General features: G+C 37.7%; 1 protein-coding gene across 7 annotated transcripts in view; it reads right to left on the bottom strand.

Annotated features, from left to right (window-relative positions):
- SOX6 (SRY-box transcription factor 6) overlaps positions 1–22,693 on the bottom strand; it is a 624,429-nt gene that overhangs the window by 99,562 nt on the left and 502,174 nt on the right. The window lies entirely within an intron of this gene.

A 22,693-nucleotide genomic window follows, 5' to 3' on the forward strand; every position in this document is an offset into this window, starting at 1 on the left:
GGGTCATTTTACAACATTATTGTATTGGGGAAGAAAGGCATGCTTTCCCCCCCAAGGAGTCAAATTTACGTCAAATTATAATGGATGGTGTCACAGTGCATCTAGTATTTCCCATAATGTGAAATACATATATATTCTTTTATACCTGCTTTCTGTGATAAAATCACATAAGATCTCCAAAGGAGAGCACCATAAAAAAAAGGTGAAAGGTCTTTTATTCTCATAATCACGATTTTCACATAATCACTCATCCAGTCATCACCCCCATTCATTCGTGTGTTAATTCAACAAACATATATTGAGCACCAGCTCAGTCAGGTACTGTGCTAGGTATTTTACTTTATTATTTTATTTCATCTTCAAAATAGCTATATATGATAGGAATTATTATCTATTTTAGAGTCAGTCTCACTTTAAAGCCCATGTGCTTTCTGCTTTTATATGTTAAAATAAGCTATACAGTGAATCACAATGAAACGCATTTCCTATTCCTAACCACCAGACAAGAATCACTGTCCAAGAAGAGAGATTCTGATATTGCTGCTCTTCTGAGCTCTTTTGACATCTTCCAGATGTCTCACAGCTACTTTTTCTAAAATGGCATTTCACAATCCTCAAATGGAGAAAGAAGAGTTAAGGGTACTACCAGCCACCTTGAAGGAGCAAGGGGCACAATTTTTAGCTAAACTCCCTGCTCCAACCAATCTTTGAGCCATAATAGAAGACGCCTGAAATACCCTAGTGACATGTTTATCAGACTGATAAAGTAAAGAGAACAATGCAGACTATGGGTAGAAATAGGAGAACTTGATAGAAAGAGAAATTGACAGGGGCTTTAAATTGGCACCAGTGTGCTCTAGTATATGGAAACCAAAGTAAAAAAGCAGGCACAACTTCACTTGCTGTATTCTCTTTGGAGTAAATTCTCCTGTGTTTTGTCATTTCAATTAGAAAGGGCATTTTAAAGTGGCCTGTTGGAATCTGACCCAGAGAGAAAGAAAACAAAATTCTCCCTCAAATACAACTTGCCTATTGGTAGATAATGAAGAAAGGAAGAAAAGAGAAAAATGCTATTCTATAAAAACAGATTCAATAGGCACTAACTTGAAGATTTCAACTCTGACCTTTATATTTACCTGATTTGCTATGGTTCCAAGTAATATCTGAGAACCCCAGGCCTCTAGCCCAGGTTAACTCAGATGCTGTTGCTGTGTTTCCCTGACACTACCTCAGGGGCACAGTAAGGAAATGTTGGAGAAACAAGCAGGGTGGGTAAGGGGGCAACCTTAAGAAAATGTCATTATTTACTTGATTGATGCTGCCTAACACTAGGCCCCAAGCCTGGCTCAGTTCTCCAGGGATATCCTGGATTTTGTTACCCTCTCAAAACAATACTGATGACCATTCCTCTGCCTACCAAGCAAGGCATGCTATAAAGCTGGATAAGTTCAGCTGTGAGGCTGTGAGAAGGTGAAACGGAGACAGGGGTAATTAAGCAGCTTGATTTAGTGCTTGTTCAGCACAGGGAAGAAACTGGGTCAGTAACAAGTCACTACAGACTGAAAGAGGGGTGGGGGAGAGAGCTTAAAAATAATTTGAAGGCGATCACAAATACTTTTACTTCTCATAAACCTCCAATGTCAACAAAATGATCCAGGAAATATAGCTGTGGTTTTATGGAAGGAAAGAACTGAAGTCCTTGTTTTCAGCATAGAAGCTACTTGTTTAGCTATATCCCTAATATTTGATACCAAAGAAAATTGGCTGTGAGGATAGGAGGTGAGAGGAGGAATAGGGGAAGAACTACTACTCCCACTTGTCACATATTGGGTTAATTTCCAAGTTAATCTCCTTGCCCCTCCTGCATATTTTTCTATTGCCATATTTTCCTTTCCTATTAACCCCTCTTGTTTATCATAATTCTACTCATCTTTTGAGTCTCAACTCAAAAATCACCTTCTCCTTAAAGACTTACCTGACCACTGCCTCCTTTGTGTTCCCACTATATCTCATTCTCTATCTCTGTGTACTTTCACCAAATTATGAGTTCCTTAAGGGAAGAACTGAGTCTTATTTGCTTTTATGTCCCTAGCACCTAACTTAATGCCTGATAATTAATAGATGCTCTGTTAACATGGACCATTAAAACCCCTTCATTTACCTTGTCTTTGTCTTCTTAAAATTACTATAATTTCTGCCCACACCATTTTCTTAGTATACTTTTCCTCACACCCTCTCCAAAAAGAACCCCAGAGGTGGAGGTCAGTTCTCTTCATTTCTGTCTTTTTGGACCAATAAGCATGTGAATTCACCATGTAATGCATTGATTTTCTTGCAAAGAAACACCAGATAACACAATGTTAGCAGAAGGAAGAATTGTATACATGATCTAATCCAATTCTTTTGCTTTACAGATGAAGAAAACTAAAGCCTAGAAAAGGAAGTGATTTGCATAAGCACATCAACTTGTGAGCAGTGGGTAGAAAGAAATCTAGAACCCAAGGTTCCCTATTTTCCCCATTTGGTGTTCACAAGGACTCATTTCTCTTTGTGTTCTGTTCTCTTGGGGAACTAACTGCAAATAGAGTTTGTACTTTCTATCAGAGCTTTTAGTTTGGACTACATAAAAGGGATGTTTTTCCACCATTCCCCTAAGATTTAAAGAGAAATTCATCCTACATGTACTTAAAAAGTCATCACTGGGCACCCAAGAATGATTTATGTTGTAGAATTTTATTTTAATATTTGTCTGAAAATGTACACATTTTAAAATGCAACCATAGTAATAATAATAATTAACCATAGTTAATTATAATTACATTAAGGTTTCTACAGATGTTTAAAATGAAAGTTTATGCAAAAATAAATAAAGGGACAAATTTGTCTCAGGTGAGAGCAGATCTATTTCACCCCCTTTGAGACTTCTGCCATTTGTCTTCCCACAAAAAACCAAGGGAAAAATGGGACAAGCATTGACTGTAAGCCACTGGAGAGCCAAGACCTGTTTAATTCATTTCATTATCCCCTGCAGCCGGCTTAAGAATGTCAAGTAAAGAAAAATGAATTCAAAAAAGAGTTTTCCTGGCTAGAGATCATCTTGCCTATTTTCCCAAGCACTGAGTAGCTTGCTCCTCTGACATAACTCATTGTGCTAATGGGACGGGGAATAGGGGGAACACGTTGGGTGTGGAGGAGAGGAGAAGCTGTGAAAAACAGAAAAAAGAATAGGAAAGAGGCTCAGGTCAAAGGTCCTACCCTTGAACAAAGAGAATATTTTTAAAAATCGGGAACCCATCAAATAACAGAGCACCCTGTCGTCTGCCATGAAAAAAAAAATCGGAATTCATTCTCTGATTGCACCAATTATATTGGAATGCACTCAGAAGAGCATTTCCTTATGGAACATAGTTGCCCAGTGCAAATAACTAAAAATAAACAAATCCACCCCCAATAGTTTTAGCAAGAGAACTCAGTCTCTCGCTGCTTCTTCCAAGTATCTTTTCTTTCAGGGTGCTAAAAAAATATGTAAATACATAATGCTTTATTTACAGAAATAAAAGTGCAGTCATTGAAACAACTGGTAATTTGGTTCTTGAAGTGAGATATTCGAAGAGGTGATAATGAGGGCAGTTGGAAACAGGCATTATGGGAATGAATCTTACTGTTTTCCTATGTTTCCAAGAGCTGGGCAGGCAATGCTGAAGAGATCCAGCTCTCTGAATGTGCTCCAAGTGGTACAGCTTGCATTTGTAATGCTCCTTTAACTCTCTAGTCGCAAAGCCACAGCTCATCAGAGAAGTCTTAAACAAATGCATCTTGACTGTACCAATAGGATATAAATACTCATCAATGAGTCCAGAAGTTGGATGTGAAATCCAAGCATTATTTCCCATAAACTAAGTCACAAGGAATTTTTCAGTGGGTATATATATTTGAGTGCATGTGCTGAGTTTAATAAAATACTTTCAGTAAATGAATATATGTTAGGTTCCCAATACTTAAAAGCATTGTTTCTTTGTAACTGAAAGGTGAATTTCAGTTCAAGCTCATTCAAAAACTATTTATTGAGTGGCTACTACTGGCCAGGTACTATGCAAGAAATATAGAGGAGGTCAGAAAAACTAAAAGAAGAGGACATTTGAATACAGACCCAAAAGAACTGAGGGAGCAAACCAGGTCATTATCTGGGGATAGCATCGCAGACAGAAGCAAAGGATAGGTGAAAAGTCCTAAGGCCAAGGGTGTGCTTGTGCTTAGAATGTTTGAGAAACAGCAAGGAGGCCAGTGTGGCTACAGCTGAGTGAGCTGGGCAAAGGGTAATAGGTCAGGTGTCAAAAAGATAGCAAGGGGGCCAGATCATGCAGACTTTGTGTACTATCAGACAGACTTTGGATTCCATTCTGAGTTTCTGGGTTTCTAGGAAACACCATTACAACAACATGGCAGACCTGGAAATCCCTCAGCAATACCCACAGGAAAATCTGGAGATATGCCAGGGCTGCCTTGCCTTGGCCCATGATGATTGCCAAGAAACCAGATGCTGTTGCTTGAAAAATATTCTACAACTGCCCAGCTTCTATGCCTTTCGATTTCCATCCATAAGGAAGCCTCCAGAAACAACACGGAATGAAGACAAATATGGGTAAGTATGCAATGAAAAAAGTTTTAAAATTGTTATAAATATATATTTGGGAAAAAAATGCATGAAAGTGTAATATTTTCTAAATGCTAATTTTTCCCTTTAATGAATGGACAGAACAAATTTTGCTGGTTGGAAATAAATGTGTTTATTATATGAAAATGTTTTTACTGTTTTTAAACTGTAAACTGTTTTAAACTGGCTTATAATTTCTCAGGAGACTTTGGAAGGTTGAACACTAGAATTATGCTAATGAACAAAATTTTATACCTACAATGAAATGTACAGATTTATTTTTTAAATCTCATATTTAATAATAACACGAGGGACTTCCCTGGTGGTCCAGTGGTAAAGAATCAGCCTTACAACGCAGGGGACGCATCTTCGATCCCTGGTCAGGGAACTGAGATCCCACATGCCGCTGGGAAGCTAAGCCCACGTGCCATGACTACTGAGCTTGCACGCCTCAGCTAGAAAGCCTGCGGGCCGCAAACTACAGAGCCCACATGCCCTGGAGCCTTCGTGCCACAACTAGGGAAGAGAAAACCCACACACCACAACTAAAGAGAAGCCCGTGCACCAAAACGAAGTGCCCATGTGCCGCAACTAAGTCCTGACGCAGTCAAAAATAATAAATAAAATAAATTAAAAAATCTTAAAAAAAATAATAACATGAAATGTGCATTTGTAATAAATATTGAGAGATAAGGATGTATTTTGTTTTTTATTTTATTTTGCGGCACGCGGGCCTCTCTGCTGTGGCCTCTCCCGCCGCGGAGCACAGGCTCCGGACGCGCAGGCTCAGCGGCCATGGCCCACGGGCCCAGCCGCTCCGCGGCACGTGGGATCCTCCCAGATCGGGCACGAACCCGCGTCACCTGAATCGGCAGGCGGACTCCCAACAACTGCATCACCAGGGAAGCCCCAAGGATGTATTTTGAATTCACTTTTAAGTGATCCAGTAAACTCGGTAAGAAATAATGCAAACTATCCTATTCGTCCCTTACTCTTATATTTTCTTCTGTATTTTAAAATTCAAATAAATGTTTTACATTGTTTCATAGTCACCTCCACGAACTATCATTTTCAGCCTGCAAATTATTAGTATTGCCACTTGGAGAACTTCAGTGTATTTTGCAGTATTTAAATATGCCATCTGTATCCTACAGTAATACCTATGGTTAACTCTCTAATTAGCAGAAATGAATGATACCTTATACACAGCAGCCATAGTAAAAATCATTCAAATAGTTTGTAATAAACATATAATGAGCTTTAATGTCACTAGATATGATACGGACACCTATCTCAATAATCCACCTTGGAGAATCATTCTAGCAGATGAAGTGGGTAATGGTTAATATAAAGGACTGAAGAAGAAACTTAGAAAACTAAGGTTTATATGCTTAGTTTAGGAGAGGGAGGACAACACGGTGACTAAGGGTGCACACTCTTCAGTCACAACCTACTAATTATGTGATCTCGGGCAAGTTTTTTAATCTCTCAGTGCCTTAAATTTCCACATCTTTGAAATGGGAAAATAAGAGCACCTACTCCAAAAGATTTGTTGTATGGAATAAATAAATAAGTTAATGCACATAAAATACTTATAACAGGGGCTCACCATAAAGACTCAAAACCTGTAGGTTCTTAAATCCTTATCGGTATATTCTCTTTAACAGATGTCACTCCAAAGATCTTATTCAGAAAATACTTGGCATTTTTATTCAATCTAGCAAAAATGTATTAGGAATACAAAGATGAAGAAGATAGGCTGTCTTTCAGGTGCTCAAAGCAAGAATAGGAAGGAGAGAGGAAGAAAGACACAATATGATACATTTACAAATTACTACTGAAACACCATCACTGGGAACAATTAGTTTTTTTTTCTCCCAGATTTGTTGAGATATAATTAGTAAATAAAGTTGTGTAACTTTAACGTGGACACGTGACAATTTAATATATGTATCTATTGTGAAATGATTACCACAATAAGGTTAGTTAACACATCCATAACAAATAGAGTTTTGACTGAGGAGAGTAAGGTAGGTTTTACTTAAAGTGAAGCCCAAAAAAGAGATCTTATGTTAGCTAAAAGTTTAAAAATAATCCTGTAAAATTATTTAACAACAACAACTACAAAAGTCCTGAGCAGAATGGACACCAATCCCTGCAACACAGGGAATGTTTAGGCTATTAGAATTTCTGTTCTGCTTTTAGTAGTGTCTCCCCTCCCAGCCCATTCCTTTGGGCTAGTACCCAAAGACTGCTCCATAGAACTAAAATGTTCACACTAAGGGCCAAATGTAGCTTTGAGAAAGGCTTAAGGTTTATAAAATGTACCACTTCTCTGGAAAAAGGGAAACCACCCTTGGCTATTCATTTAGGGAACAGGAACTTTGCTTTGTTCTTGTTTTCATTGTCCATTGTTGGACAGAGAAAACCCCTTAAGCATTCAAAGTTCTAACTTAGGGGGGGATTTTCGAAATCTCAATGTCTCCTCTAAGCCTACCGTAACACCTCTAGAAAACGCTCGTTACACGATGTAAAATCACAACTTTAGTTTGTTAAGAGGGCATAATTCCAAGCGGACCATGGAATATTTATGTCTCTCTGCAGCTCTTTGAAGGAATAATCTTATGTTTTTGTGCCTGTCGTGGGTCAGAGGTTCAAATCAGCACTTCTTTCTGTCACTTCTTATATGTTTTACTATAATTTACAGCTCAGCAAGAGGACTCATAAAACAAAAGTGTCTATTTTATTTCACCAACTAATTCTAGTTAATCAAAGATTTCCAGCCAAACAACCCAGCATGAAACTCTGCATGGAAAATACGAGGAGAACAAAGCATTTTGTCAAATAACACATCTCATGATGTAAACACATATGTCTCTTAAAGGAAATTTTATCGTTTCCACATTATCGGCATACAAAAGGAGCATTCTTGTCGCAGACCTGGTGCGACTGTGGAGTCATCGTCATTGGAAACAAGAGCCTGATTAGGTTCCCACACAGATATGAATAGACTTTCCTTTCTTAGTGAAATAGCTGCTTTTATTCCTTTTTACAACAGACTGGTAATTGTCACCCTAAAAACACTGAATTGTACTAGGGCAACATTTGTTTCTGCTCTTTTTTCCCATCTTTTTAGAATCAGCCAATAACATTACTAGCCCTTCTGGTTGGTCCTCTTCTGGAAAGTCTGAGTTAATCCACAGCTGTGTGAATGTGAAAAAGGGACACAGCAGGCTAAGTCTGTTGGGTCTCTTGTCTACTAATAAAGTGCACAGTCTGCAGGACAGATGTTAAGAAGATCTGTTAAATAAGTCAGTGGCAGAGATCCTGACCTCTGCCAAGGAACATTTTATTATTCCAGAAAGGGGCATAATTGCAAGGCATTAACAATTAGAAGAACCGTAGCTTTTCTTTATAGATTTTACTCCTTGCTTCATCATTTGGTTGAAATATAGTATCAAGGCCCATTCACTGAGAAGCAATGTGCTAAATATGACGGGGTTTAGTACAAACTGCAGATTACAAGATTTCCCCAAATCCCAGGGAAATGGTTGGACCTTGGCTTTGCTTCAACCTTAAACAGTTTTGTTTATTCTGCATGTATCATTACACTATTTGTACAGTTTCACTTGCCACAGGGTACCATTGCACTAAAGGGACTAGGAATCTTAACAAACGTAGTTTCCTAACTATTGAATCTAGTGTAATGGGAAATGAAAAGTAGAGATCAAATTAATAGAGGAATATCACATCATAAAGTTGTTCTCTATACTGCTTAGTCAGGAGGGAGGGCAGAGTCCCTAAAGCACATTTCAGGTGTGGCCACGGAGGATAACTGAACAAACTCAACTGCCAGGGGGTGGAGCTAGGGGCACAGAACACCGAATTTCCAGAAAGTGGAATCAGAACCAAATCAGAAACATTACCCATGCCCAGTGGTATCTCAGAATTACCACTTTACCACTTATGGTTTGAATAAATTATGTCTACCACATGCATTGCAAGTTCCCAAGTGTGGTGTAAAAGACACTTTGTGATCTGACCCCTCGCTTACCTTTCCAGTCTCACCTCCTATTGCTCTTGTACACTCAGCCTGCGCCAGACCATTGGCTGTTTTCTGAGTGTGCCATGCTGTCTAGTGCTTCTACACCGACGGGCAGACTGTGCTCTTTGTCTGGAGTGCTTTTTATCTCCTCTGTATCTCTGCCACTCTGATTCCTTCTCCCATAAACCTAGAGAACTTCTACTCTCCTTTCGAGATTCATTTTAACATCACCTCATCCATGAAGATTGCCAATACTTCCCCAGGAAGAGCTTAACACTTTCTCCTCCCATAGCATTTTTATTTTGGAAACACATATACTTTAATAATTATCACATTGTTTACCAGACCGTGGGCCCTCTGAGGGCAGGGATAAAGTTCTATCCAGTTTAGTATCCCCCAAATAGAGAAGAGTACTTATTACACAGTAGGCACTTAATAAACACGTGGGGAATTAATGTATGAGTGAACGAATTAAACAATTAATCATTTTTCATGTTTATATAAATTTACACTCTGGCCTTGTCACTACTACCAGTACTGTTACAGGGGCTTATACTTTAATATGCCTTATTTTGTTTTTTTAAAGGAGAATCTTCATTAAGTTGGGACATTCAATTGTAAAACATATATCTCTACAGAACCTCATCCCTGCCCACCCCAACTTAGAATCAGCAGAAGCATGAGATATATCTTCCTCTTGGCCATACGTTTAAATTCAGTTTTTCATCCAAAATTTATTCACAAGAAGTCATAAAATTTAGTTCTTCACACTGTTCCCTCACAATTCTACACACCCTAACTCAGGCCACTTAACAAGCTGTGTAGCTTTGGTCAAGTCAATCTATCTCTCAGTCTCTTCAACTATAAAACCAAAAGATTCATATGATACTTGACAGTATGTGAAGCATCTTTCACAAGCATTTTCTTATTTATTTCTCACAACTGCTCTATGGGGATAGGTATCCCCATATCCATTTAATAGAATTTGGGTATAGAAAGATTAATTTGCTCAAGCTCATGGAGCTAATGGTAGAGTTAGGATCTCACCTAACTCTAGGGCTCTAAACGCCTTTCTGACTCTGAAAATCTATGCAGTTTGACAATCTCATTGTCTATTTGTGAAGGCTTTTCTTTCAATATTGTGTCACTCTTTCTTTTTTTTAATTAATTAATTTTATTTATTTATTTAGGCTGCGTTGGGTCTTCGCTGCTGTGTGTGGGCTTTCTCTACTTGCAGCAAGCAGGGGGCTACTCTTCATTGCGGTGTACAGACTTCTCATTGCAGTGGCTTCTCTTGTTGCGGAGCATGGGCTCTAGGTGCGTGGGCTTCAGTAGCTGTGGTGCGTGGGCTCAGTAGTTGTGGCTCGCGGGCTCTAGAGAGCAGGTTCAGTAGTTGTGGTGCACGGGCTTAGTTGCTCCACGGCATGTGGGATCTTCCCGGACCAGGGCTGGAACCCATGTCCCCTGCAGGTGGATCCTCAACCACTGCACCACCAGGGAAGTCCTGTGGCACTTTTTCTTGATTGGTGGCAAGTCCAGTTTAAAGTACCTTAATTGCTGCCTGATCATCACTTCTTGCTAAAGAGCCCTGCACTGGGCCTCATGCTTTTTTAACTTAGGTGAGGTCATCAGGCATAGGCATTAAGAGAAAAAGATTTCAAAGAACCTATACAAAACCAGCTTGGCCAACCAATAAATGAGTATACTTGAATGCACACGTACCAAATGGTCAGCCATACCTCGTCTGTTCTTATCACTTTGAAGTATTGCTCATTTAATTGCTTTCGTCCCTAGGCTATTACTATACTATAAGAGGACAGGAACTTGTTTAGCTTGCTTGCCTAACAGAGTACCTTAAGTACATAGTACGTGTTCTAAAAATATGTTGAATTAATGAAGTAATAAGAGAGATACAAGTATAAGGATGTGGAGAGAAATGGTGTTTATGTTACTTCATTTAATCCTCACAACATGGGAGGTTTCATTATCCCCATTTCATAGCTGAGGAGACTGAAGTTTAGAGGACATTAGCTCATGGTCACATAGTTCTTTTAACCGAGGAGGTCTTGTGGAACCGATTTCTTGAAACCTCAAGCCATTCACTATCGTATAGACAGAAAGCATGTCAGAGAACAAGCTAGCTACTAAATAAAGAGTGAGCATGTTGTTCGAATACACAGTGGCAAATCATCACCTGATGATATACGTCATTTTCCTGTTTCACAGTGAGGTATATCTATATTTGGTGTTAAGTGTTCATAATCAGTAAACGTGGCAGAGGTGGATCTAAAATCAGGAATAGTATGGTTGGATATAAATGAGTTATATATGACTATTTTGTTCTGCAACTAAGCAATGCCTCTTTATTAAAACCATTGATAAATGGATGGAAAAGTGGAGGACTTTCACCCAAATCAGTCACATCTAGGCCTCTACTTTCTCAACAAAGCTTCTCATTCTTGCTCTCACTCTCTCTGTTGTGCTATGTCTAAGCCAGTGATATAACTATGCATTTATTATTCAGGGACTGCCCCTTGGGCCCTGGAGCAAACCCTTCCTAGGAGGTGAGGAAGGCGTTCTGAGCAGGTGAGCACTTCAGAGAGGAGTATCTTTTTCTACGTGGTCTAAGGAGCTCCTAAACTCTGGAGGGCAATCCCAGTACACTGAGGACTGGTTGGGGCACATGCTCCACTCCATTTAGTGACAGTGAGTGTTTCTCCTTCCTTTTTTTTTTTTTTTTTTTGAATTATTTGCTTTTTTATTTTTAAGCAGATCTAGCAATAATCCATTGAGAATGTGACACTAAACCACTTTTCCTATAGAGTTTTTAAACTGGGCCTCTGAGAAGGAGTTTGATACAATTCAATGACTGAAGTAATACCTTTGTCCATTTGAGCATTAAATGGCCCGTTGAAATACAGCTTAGTTAGAGGGAATTTCAGAAAATAGTACTTTCTAATTTTTTTTTTTTTTTTAATTTCTCTCCCAGCTGACTAGAGCAGAGCTTGGAAAACGCAGCTCAATCGTTTTCCACAGCCTCTCAGGTCAGTCTCTCACCAGTGTTAATTAAATATAACCCCCTTAGAATACTAAAGGTTAAGTGAGAGCAACACAGCGTTCTTCTCCAATATATTACTGTGAACACAAATGGCCATAATCTGTTTATAAGAAGGCTTCTTTGAACACAGAGGTCTCACTAATGAAAAATTATAAGAGGAAAAGCAACATAATGTGACAACTGTTCATCACAAAATACATTTTAAACTACCCATTTCCACATCTTTTGTGCTTAAATAACACATATCATAAAGGAAATTGGTGTAATAGATGGTTTCAGCTCTGGGTAGCAAATGCAGACCAGTTTTCAGTGTGATAAAGTGAAACTGAAAAAGCCAGTGCATGATTCAGTCAATCTCTTAAAGTCTTCCTTCCCCTCAAGCCAGAGAACTTTTCCCCAGCAACTACAAGCATCAGTACATTTTCTCTTTTTTTAGCAGATGCTGTATCTTCAGTGGCACACCTTGACCAAACTTTCTAAAATTAGAAAACTGCTGAAATAATGGTTCTATACTAGCCGTTTTAAATTAGAAAAGTCTCTTTAAGCTACTGGGTTTATGGCTCTAAAAAGTTTCATATACTGTCCAGAGGTGTCTGTAAATTAAATCATTTAAAATAAAGCTCTTTAATGCTCTATAATTAGTCTTGTCTCTCTGAACATAGCTTTACTGTAAATGCTCCTTCCTGACTCTTCTATTGTCCCAAGATTGCGGAGAAGAAAGCAGCCAAGCGATAATTCAATATTATTGCCGCTTCGGTGCCCTAATCCCTTAAAGAGCAGCAAAGACTCTACGCTCTCTGCCCCACAGCTCCCGCAGCCTCCTGGCCCGAGGCAGGCTTCCCGACCCAGCAAAGTCCAGATGTCAGGAGGAATCCCCAGCTCCTGATGCAGCAGGCGCACCATTCCAGTGTGGTCGAGCATCTGCTTCATCTGCTGGCATGCAACCGGCCGGATGCGCTCAGACAGCAGCACAGGCTAGGCACGGGTAAGGACACACTCCCCAGCTACTCCAGGAGACTCATCAAAACTGAAATGTTAAGACAGGCCCAGAAACTCTCAAAAGAATAGAGCTCAGCATTCAGCAAAAACATTCTAAGCATTTTCCTCAAAAGGAAGCTACAGAATAAGACATATTTCATGATAATTCTTATATTGGTTAATTCTATTAGGCTTGAAGCTTCTTCTGGACAGTTGACTAGAAATTTGGAAAAATACATGAACTCTTTGAGATCCCAAGAATGTGATGCTGGCTTTGAATTTTTCCCCTTTATAGTTCAATTAGATTATTTTTAATTCACTTGAATATTATAATAAGAGGAGAATAAGTCATTCAGGAAAGCTTCTAAATGACTGTGCTTCCTACATACCTACATACAGCACAGTTTAAAGCAAAGAATCCTGATCAAGAAGTAAATTTTAAAATGCACTTAAACCATGCATTATGGCCCTGTTTTGTTTAATAGATAAGTAATCTGGTCCAACACTTCCATCTGAGCCTCATTTTCTTCTTCTAAAATATGGGGATAATATTAAAGCATATTTATTATAAAGCCTAAATATAAATTGCTTATTAAACTTTAAAATACTATGCAATACGTATTATAACGTGTATGTATACGTATATATGTAGGTATACGTATATACATATACATACATACATATAATATTCATACTATTCTTAAATCTGTTTTGTTTAGTTTTGTTTTTAGAAAGAAAGGCAGGCTTCCTTTGTAATATCCAAGTCACACATCAAATACAGGTTCTCTGCCAAGAGTGATTCCACTCATCCTATGGGATCTCAACAAATAGCATCCTATAAAAACTAATAAACAGCTCCCATGTCCTCACCAAATTTCATATTTACTTCACTTGGAAATATAGATTTATACACTATTATAGTCAGAAATAATATTACTTTACCAAAAGCCAGAGTATATGGTGTGCTTAATACAATTGAGAAAATGAGCCTGAGGAGAACTGTGACTGTTCTAGCCAGAAGTGACTGACTAGAATAAAAGTCTTAGTTTTGAAGATCAAAGCGAAGCAAAGAACTCAGGATGAACAATCATATAGGTCTCAGTCTTTTTAAACCTGCACATACAGGTTCAGGTGGACAGGTAGATAAGTAGGTGGGATATTTCTGTTAAGACGAGTAAGATTTGCAATCCCAACTCTTTATTAAATATTTCTTTCCCTATTTTCTCTTTCCCCAGCTAGCATGTAAACTCCCTAGGACAAAGACTTTGTTTTACACAGGTTTTCTAAACCTCAGCACTACTGATAGCTGGGACTGGATACTTTTTGGTTGTGAGGGGCTAAACTGTGCATTGTAAGATATTCAACAGCATCCTTGACCTCTACCCACTAGATGCCAGTAGCATCTCCACCTCCACCCCAAGTCATAACAATCAAAACTGTCTCCAGACGCTGTCAACTGAACTCTGGTGGGCAACATTGCCTCCGGTTGAGGACTACTGGTCTAGAACAGTACCTGGCACGTTATAGCCACTAAATAAATACTTGTTAAATAACTGAATAAGTAAATTTATTGTTTCGATTTTCACACAAACTTTTTCAAATTTCCTAAGCATGATCATTTATAAGCTTCCTTTTTAAAAAAAGATTTTGATGCAACTCCAAGAGATAATAAATTTCACGACATTGTCACAGTCATTCAAAGCTAACAGGTATAATTTCAAGTAATAGGAATTTTAAAAGAAAAGATGTAATACTTCATTATTTGTTTAATTTAAATGAATAAGTGAATTAGAGTGAAAACCTGATAAATATCCCCCAAATGGATTTTCTAGATTAAAAGCAACTCTGTTCCAATCTGGCTTCAAATGAGCACTGTATGTTTGCACTTTGGAGGGTTTGAGATAGTTAACACATATACATTTTAAGCAATAAAATTTGTATCCATATCTATCTTTTTTTTTTTTTTTTTTCTTTTTTTTGCAGTACGTGGGCCTCTCACTGCTGTGGCCTCTCCCGTTGCGGAGCACGGGCTCCGGACGTGCAGGCTCAGTGGCCATGGCTCACGGGCCCAGCTGCTCCGCAGCATGTGGGATCTTCCCGGACTGGGGCACAAACCCGCGTCCCCTGCATCGGCAGGCGGACTCTCAACCACTGCGCCACCAGGGAAGGCCCCATATCTATCATTTTTTTTTTTTTTTTTTAGTTCATTCTGCTCCAGAGTAAACTGCATTAGGGAAATTACTGATACCAAGGATCATGGTCTAGGTTAATATATATTATGACATCAAAGGTTGTTTACAGGTATTATAGCTGGTGCTATAAGAGAAACATACAGTAAGAAATGAACTCAGTGCAGTATACTGGAAATTAAGAATTTTCACTGAGTCTTTACTTCACCAAATGACCAAGAGGGTGGAAGCCTTGGGAAATAAATTTAGCTGTTTCCTTCATTTTTGTCTATTAAAAGGAAATGTAAATATTTAGCTAAACCAGCATTAAATATAAAGGAATTGGTACTTATACAGCTGGAAAAAAAAGAATGTTAAATTAATTCTTCTCAGTGTGACTCAAGATGGCTGTACTGATGTCACCAGTTATGAAAGGAATGAAAGAAGGAAACATATGACTTTTTTATCCATACAGCAACCAGTACAGTAGATGTTTAGTACACAGTAGGTGTTTAGTGCTTGTTTACATTTAATAGAGAAAATAATCCATTATTAGTGCCATTTAGGCTTGGAAGATATATAAGGGAATCTGGTTATTATCTTAATCCTAAGGATCTAGAACAGTCAAAATAAAGCAAGATTGTTTCAAATCAGTACAGAGAGCTTAAATTGTTATAAATATTCCCTGAATTTCCATTTTATATGGATTTGCATAAACATGCATACCTGTAGGATATGAACTTTTCTACAAGTAAAACAGAAAGGAAGAATTGGCAGAATAGTAGTAAGTATCTGCTAGCTCTACTGGTCAGAAGTTTTATCCCTCACTGGGGCACACCTATGAGGGGAATCTATCCAGCTATGTGTAGCTTCTCAACGCTTTTTAATTAAAATATCACTTAAAAATACTTTTGGTGCTTCCCTGGTGGTGCAGTGGTTGGGAGTCTGCCTGCCGAAGCAGGGGACACGGGTTTGTGCCCCAGTCCGGGAGGATCCCACATGCCATGGAGCGGCTGGGCCCGTGAGCCATGGCCGCTGAGCCTGCGCATCCGGAGCCTGTGCTCTGCAACGGGAGAGGCCACAACAGTGAGAGGCCTGCGTACCACAAAAAAACAAAACAAAACAAAACAAAAAAAAAACCTTTTGGATTAGAAGAATTAAAATTGTTAAAATGTCCATGCTACTCAAAGTGATCTACAGATTCAATGCAATCCCTATCAAAGTCCCAATGGAATTTTTTACAGAAATAAAAAGAAAAAACTTAAAATTCACATGCAACCACAAAAGACCCCAAATATCCAAAGCAAACTTGAACAAGAACTAGAGGCCTCACACCTCTTGATTTCAAAATACATCACAAAGCTATAGTAATAAAAAAAATGATACTGACATATAATGACTATATAGACCAATGGGAACAGAATAAAGAGCCCAGAAATAAGCCTACACAAATACAGTCAAATGATCTTTGACAATGGTAACAAGAATACCCAGTGGGGAAAGGATAGTCTCTTCAATAAATGGCATTGGGAAAACTGAATATTCACAAGCAAAATAATGAAATTGGACCTTTATCTTAAACCATACAAAAAAAATATTACCTTGAAATGGAAGACTTAAATTTAAAAGACTTAAATGTAAGGCCTGAAACTTTTGGATATATCTCCAAAGGAATTGATATCAAGATTTCAAAGAGGTATCTTCACTCCCATGTTCACTGCAGCATTATTCACAATAGTTAAGGCATGAAAGCAACCTAAATGTCCATTGATGGATGAATGGATAAAGAAAATGTAATATGTACATAAAATGGAATATTATTCAGCCTTAAAGAAGAAGGAGGAATTTCTGCCATTTGCAACAACATGGATGAACTTGGAAGACATTATGCTAAGTTAAACCAGACACAGAAGATAAATACTATGTGATACCACTTATATGAGGAATCTAAAATAGTCAAACTCATAGAATCAGAGAGTAGAATGGTGGTTGCCAGGGGCTGGGAGAGGGGAAATGGGAAGTATTAGTCAAGGGCACAAAGTTTCAGTTATGCAAAGTAAGTAAATCCTAGACATCTACTGTATAACATAAAGCCTATAGTTAATAACACTGTATTGTATATTTAAAAACTCGCTAAGAGGGTAGATCTTATGTTAAATGTTCTTATCACACAAAATAGTAATAATAATAATTATTATTATTATAATAATGGTGAGAGGAAACTTCTGTAGGTGATGGGTGTTTATGGCATAGATTGTGGTATGGTTTCACAGGTACATACTTATCTCCAAACTCATCCAGTTGTATATATTAAGTATGTACAGCTTTTGTATGTCACTCATACTTCAATAAAGTGGTTTAAAAATGTTTTTGTTCTGCTCAGTCTCTTCTGTTACACAACATGTCAAAATATTTCATCACATCTTTTTCTGATTTAAATTTCCTGAATGTTGCATATCCTGACTTATTCTGTGGTTGGAAACTGGAGTGAAGCATTTTCTAAAACACTAGAATGTTTTGCTTTCAAACCTTCCCCTATGTTCTTAATCACATCATCTCTCTTAATTTCAAGGTAGCTCATTATAACACATAAGCATACAATATACGATACATGATACCAACCAAACAATACCTCAAAACTCCAGTTTGGTAAAAACAGGAATAGAAATACCTGTCATTATTTTAGAAACCACTGCATGTTACAAGCAGTCTGTTTAAATACAAGTATTCAGATACTGGGAGTTCCCTGTTGTGTGTATTAATTAGTGAGGCTGGAGCTAAATGAATGTTGGTGGAGATGTTACACGAGGAAAGATAGAGGACGGCACTGATTTTGTAATTCCAAGGTCTTGGACTCCTACTAAACCATCTCTGTGAGTACAGCTAACCATCCCATCAATCAAATAACTTAAACACAGTGATTAACAGAGCTTGGTGAGAAGAGCCATACTCTCTCAACTTTTAGATACTACCTGAAAATCAACTGAAGATAAAATTTCTAAGAGAAAATCAAGTTTACCCAATGTTTTAAGTGCTAGTAATGTTGTAAGTGGTAGTATAAACTTATTCTGCTTCATTGAATAAAATAAGTCAGATTTCCAAACACTAGGAAATGTCTTAATATTTTGCATCCTTCTCTGATCTGCCTATATTTTGTTAATCTCCATCAAGATTCACTTGACACCTGCCATTTTTCTGAAGAAGGCTACCTAGAAATGAAAAGTTGTTTACATGAAATAATCCCTCCTAAAGACAGAGCACTTGGCTGAACATATCCAAAAAAAAAAAAAAAAATTTCCAAAGAAGCTTGAGTCCCAGATTGCCACCAAAAGAGGGAATTCATTAATTCATTCATTTTACCAACTACTGTCCCAGGCGACATTGAAGATTCAACAGTAAACAAAATAGACAAAAATCCCTGAATTCAGTGACACATTCTGAATCAGAGCTAGATGAGAGTAGATCAGAGCTGCCCCTCAGAAGCACTTAGGCAGCAAAGCTAGAGTAGAAATGACTGCTTATTGGGATGTTGGTAAGGTTTTTCCTATTCTGATAATGAATTTTTGTGGAAATCTAATACATGCCTCGTTAACCCATTTACTATTCACAACAACCCTGGGAATAAATATTATCCCCTTTTTACAATGAACAAACTGAAAAAAGGTTATTTGAGAACAGTATAGGACAACATAGCAAATAATAGCGGAAACTCTAATCCAAGATTCTGATTCCAAAATGGAGCTCATTCCATTAGTCCACAGCTCATCTAATCCCAGCTGTAATGGTCCTCCCAAATTCCATCACACTCTTAAAGTCAAAGTAGGTGAGAAAAGGCTGATTACGAGAAAAGTAAGCATTTCCCCTCAAAGCACAATCCCCTGGTTGGCATCCTCAGAACAAGCTTTGAATCAGTGCATTTCTTTTTCTCTATCAGGTAGCTAGTAATAGGTCACTCTAATCAACTCTTTATTCACCCCTCTATTAGAAATCACAACCTCCAAAGCCCACTCAGCCCAGCTAACTCACCCTCTCATTCCTCCACAGAACTGAGGCATGTTTATGATTTCAAACAAGACGACAGGGTTTGAGCCAGGGAAGAGCATCTATATATAATATCATAAAGATTCAGGCTGGAACTAAAATAGAAATAGAGCATTCTCAATGTTGATGGGCACTTCTTCACTTTCCAGTTGTAGCATGAAAACTGACAATATCATTTAAATAAAATACGTGTTTGTATTCACTTTTGCAAAATTTCAATTGTTCTCCTCCATCTTTGCAAACTTCGCAAGACTTTAATAGTTTCATTTAAGAATAACTTATGGTTGATTGATAGGTTTTTCTAGTGTTTTAAGGCTCTGATTATACTCTTTTCCTCAAATCTTCCCAAAACTACACATAATACCCATCAAATAAAAGTGAAAATATATTTATATTGATTTTTAAATTTTTCATATTTACTTCCTTTCATTTAGGCTACCACCCATACTGTCATTATAAGAACTTGGTTAAAATATGTTCCAACTAAAGCTTGGTAGTCTTTGAATGCTAGATAAAAATCATTCTCTGCAGCTAATGAAGACAGAAACTCTGCCTGTAACAATATTAAGTTTGTTTTCTCTGGTGATTCAGAGAAGTGAGCAATCTGTCAGTAATACATTGAGTGAAATTACTTGTCTTGTAGGAATAACTGCTGACAGTCACTTTATTTCAGGGCTGACCCAAACATCTCCCTGCTGACAAACAAATTACTATGTCTAACTTTGAAAAGGTAACTAGCTTGTTTCTAATTTTGATTGGTCTCTCAGAATCCCTTATACATACACTCAGTCCCATCCTTCATTGTATTAAAAAAAAAAAAAGCAACAAAAAGTGTTTTGGGGGGACAGGTTTGAATTAATGAGTTAAAAAAAAAGTAAAGGAAGAAAACCCTATTGTTTGGAACTAAGAAAAAGAACTGTTATTGCTTCATTCCAAGACTGTTAACACAGATAAAACTAGTAAGTGTGTCTACTCTACATTAAGACTGGCAGTGCCACCAATGACTGACTGGGTGAGTGAACACATTACCGAGACAGTATTGTAGGAATTAATTTTCTTCAATAAAGTGATTTTTAAGGCTCATGTATTTCACAATCTAAACATATGTCACTGTTTCATAAACAAAATAAATGGATTAAAATAATACATTACCAATATGCTGACATGTGGAGATATTTTAATTAGAAATTCTTAAACTGTGTGATATTTAGCTGTTGTATTTGCTAGAGAAGCATGCATCATTTAATAAGAAAGCATGAGACAGGTGCATTAGTTTGCATGATATGGTACCAGATTGGATTTCATATAAACTATGAGGCAACATTACTTCCAATTAAAAAACAAAACCAAATTACTTTAGGTACCTATCACATTGAAAGTAACAACAAAAAATGAATCAGTACATTAAAATCACTCTTTCGTTTAAAAAAAGTGTCATTCTGAGCTTAGTTTCTGAGACAATATTTCTTCAGAACAATCTAACATCTTAGCTATTTAAAGGCCATATTTACATGACTGCCTCATTATACTGGTCCCCCCCTTTTGACTTACTTGAAGGACCAATGCTAACATAACTGAGGAAAGCAAATGGCAACTGGTCCTGAAATTTATACGGGTAGAGAACTGGAATAAGTAGCAATATAATATATTGTTTACTGTAGCAAGTGCCCTCTGTTCTCTAAAGGTCAAAAGCACTGTAACCTTAGAGTTACAGTTTCTGATTGTTCCCAGGGTTAAATACATTATCATTAATAATATCATTAATAATAATACATTAATGGTTCAAGCCCCTCAACCTTCAGATATATGAGTATTCATGCCTCCATCTGCTGAACTGTTCAACTAAAAATAGCATTCTTTGGCCTTCTCTCTCCTAATATTGTGCTCCTGAGGCAGAGAAAACCATGCCTTAGATCAGCATGGAGTACCAAAAAAAAAAACAAAAAGCAAAAAAACTTTTCTGTGTCTTTCTTATTTTAAAGAAAGAAAGAACTGGAATATACTAACGTAAGGAGGATCTTTCCACTTTAAATACCTTTTCTCTACCTGATAACAAAATTTCAGGCTTCCAGAGTATAACTATACTGTTAAGATTACCCAGGCTCATTAATGTTAAAAGTGACAACCTTTGAAGGACAAATTAACTGTACATCAGGGAGAGAGGACCACTTCTGAGCAATGCAGCAGGGTGTGTGTGGAGGTGGTGGTGGTATATACGTGTTATGGTCTTTCTTCCTAAGAATCTCTGATTAGAAATAAAACCCATTAACATAATTGTAATGCTTAGTATCCACAATTTATCATGATCCTATTTATCATGATCCTATCCACAGTTGACACAGCTGTGACATTTAGTTTGTCAAAGGAATGGAGAAAACCCTGGCTAGAAAAGAAAGTAGACTTTAAAATCAATAAAGCAAGATATTATTAAATTTTCTCTCTACTTTTGCTCAAGATTTAAAATGTTAGTGTCTATAGCAGGTTAGATATGGGTGTCCACTGTGCAGTTCATGGAAGTCCCAATAAACATGCTATACTCATACCAGGATAGTTTGAGAAACCTGGCTTTCAAACCAGGTCAATCCTTTCTAAGCAAAGGTTTCCTGACATGCAAGGAAAGATACAAAAAGTGGAAGCTAGAGAACAGAGCAAGAATAATAATAATAAAAAAAAACCCCAGGAAACTCTCAAACCACCCCAAACTTACACTGCAAAGCTATGAGGGCCCCCTGCCTTACCAGATTCTGTATTTAGTCTCATTAAAGTGGCAGGCATGTGGCATATGTTGTGCTCCTAGATCCGCATTGCTACAGCACTACACGGATCTGGCACTCACATATATGACATCACGGTTTCCAGAAACCCAACAGAAGCCAGATTTGACAGCATCAGGGGTCTGTGATGGTGGGGGGAAGAGAAGTCAACCTAAGTGAAAATTAGTAAAAGAAGACACGGAGTAGAAAACTGGCTAAGGGAAGGTTGATGGGATAGAACTCAACACCTCAAGAGAAAATAAAAGTCAAGAGGAGAGGAAGTTTTGAATTTGAGCCAAGGCCACTTGCTTTTACATTCTTTCAAGCACTTAAAAATTTAACAAACTACCTGTCCTGAGTAGGTAAGCTTGCTAACTGTCATCACACAGAAAGGCTTGTTCTTAACGTCCAGCTGTCTCACTGCTTGCCAATCCTAAGCACAGTAGATTTTTAGAACGTCCAGAAATATGGCACCTTCTCTACAGCCAAAAGAAAGCCTTAGAAAAGAAATCCCTTCTGGCTGTATAGAAGACAGCAGATATTCTAACAGTATATGCCTTGTCATGTCTGGGTGGAAACCCCCTATATACTTCTTATAATCAAAGGGAAAGGGAAAGGAAGAAGGCAAGCAACAAGGTCTGAACTCTTCCTTAGGCTACTTCCAAGGTGTCCTTTGATCTCATCCTCTTCCTTCTTCTTAGAAGTGAGCTTTCTCTATCATTTTCCAAAAATGCAGATTTAAAAGCAACAGAGAAGATAATGTCAAAGGGACACTTTATTGATCACATAGTAGTTGATATGTATAGATGGGCAGAGCCAATAGGAGCTGAATATACAACTTTGTTAGATGTAATTGTTTTCTTCTTTTTAAACTGGGTTTACCATCCTAGGTTAGAACATAAATGTAGTATTAGATCTAACCCAGAAAGTTAAAGTGTATTTCAGTGTGAGATAACCTGTCTCCTTTTTCTGTGACTCAACGGATAGCTAGCAACC

The sequence above is a fragment of the Grampus griseus genome, assembly GCF_964374135.1.
Source record: "Grampus griseus genome assembly, chromosome: 8".
Lineage (NCBI taxonomy): Eukaryota > Metazoa > Chordata > Mammalia > Artiodactyla > Delphinidae > Grampus > Grampus griseus.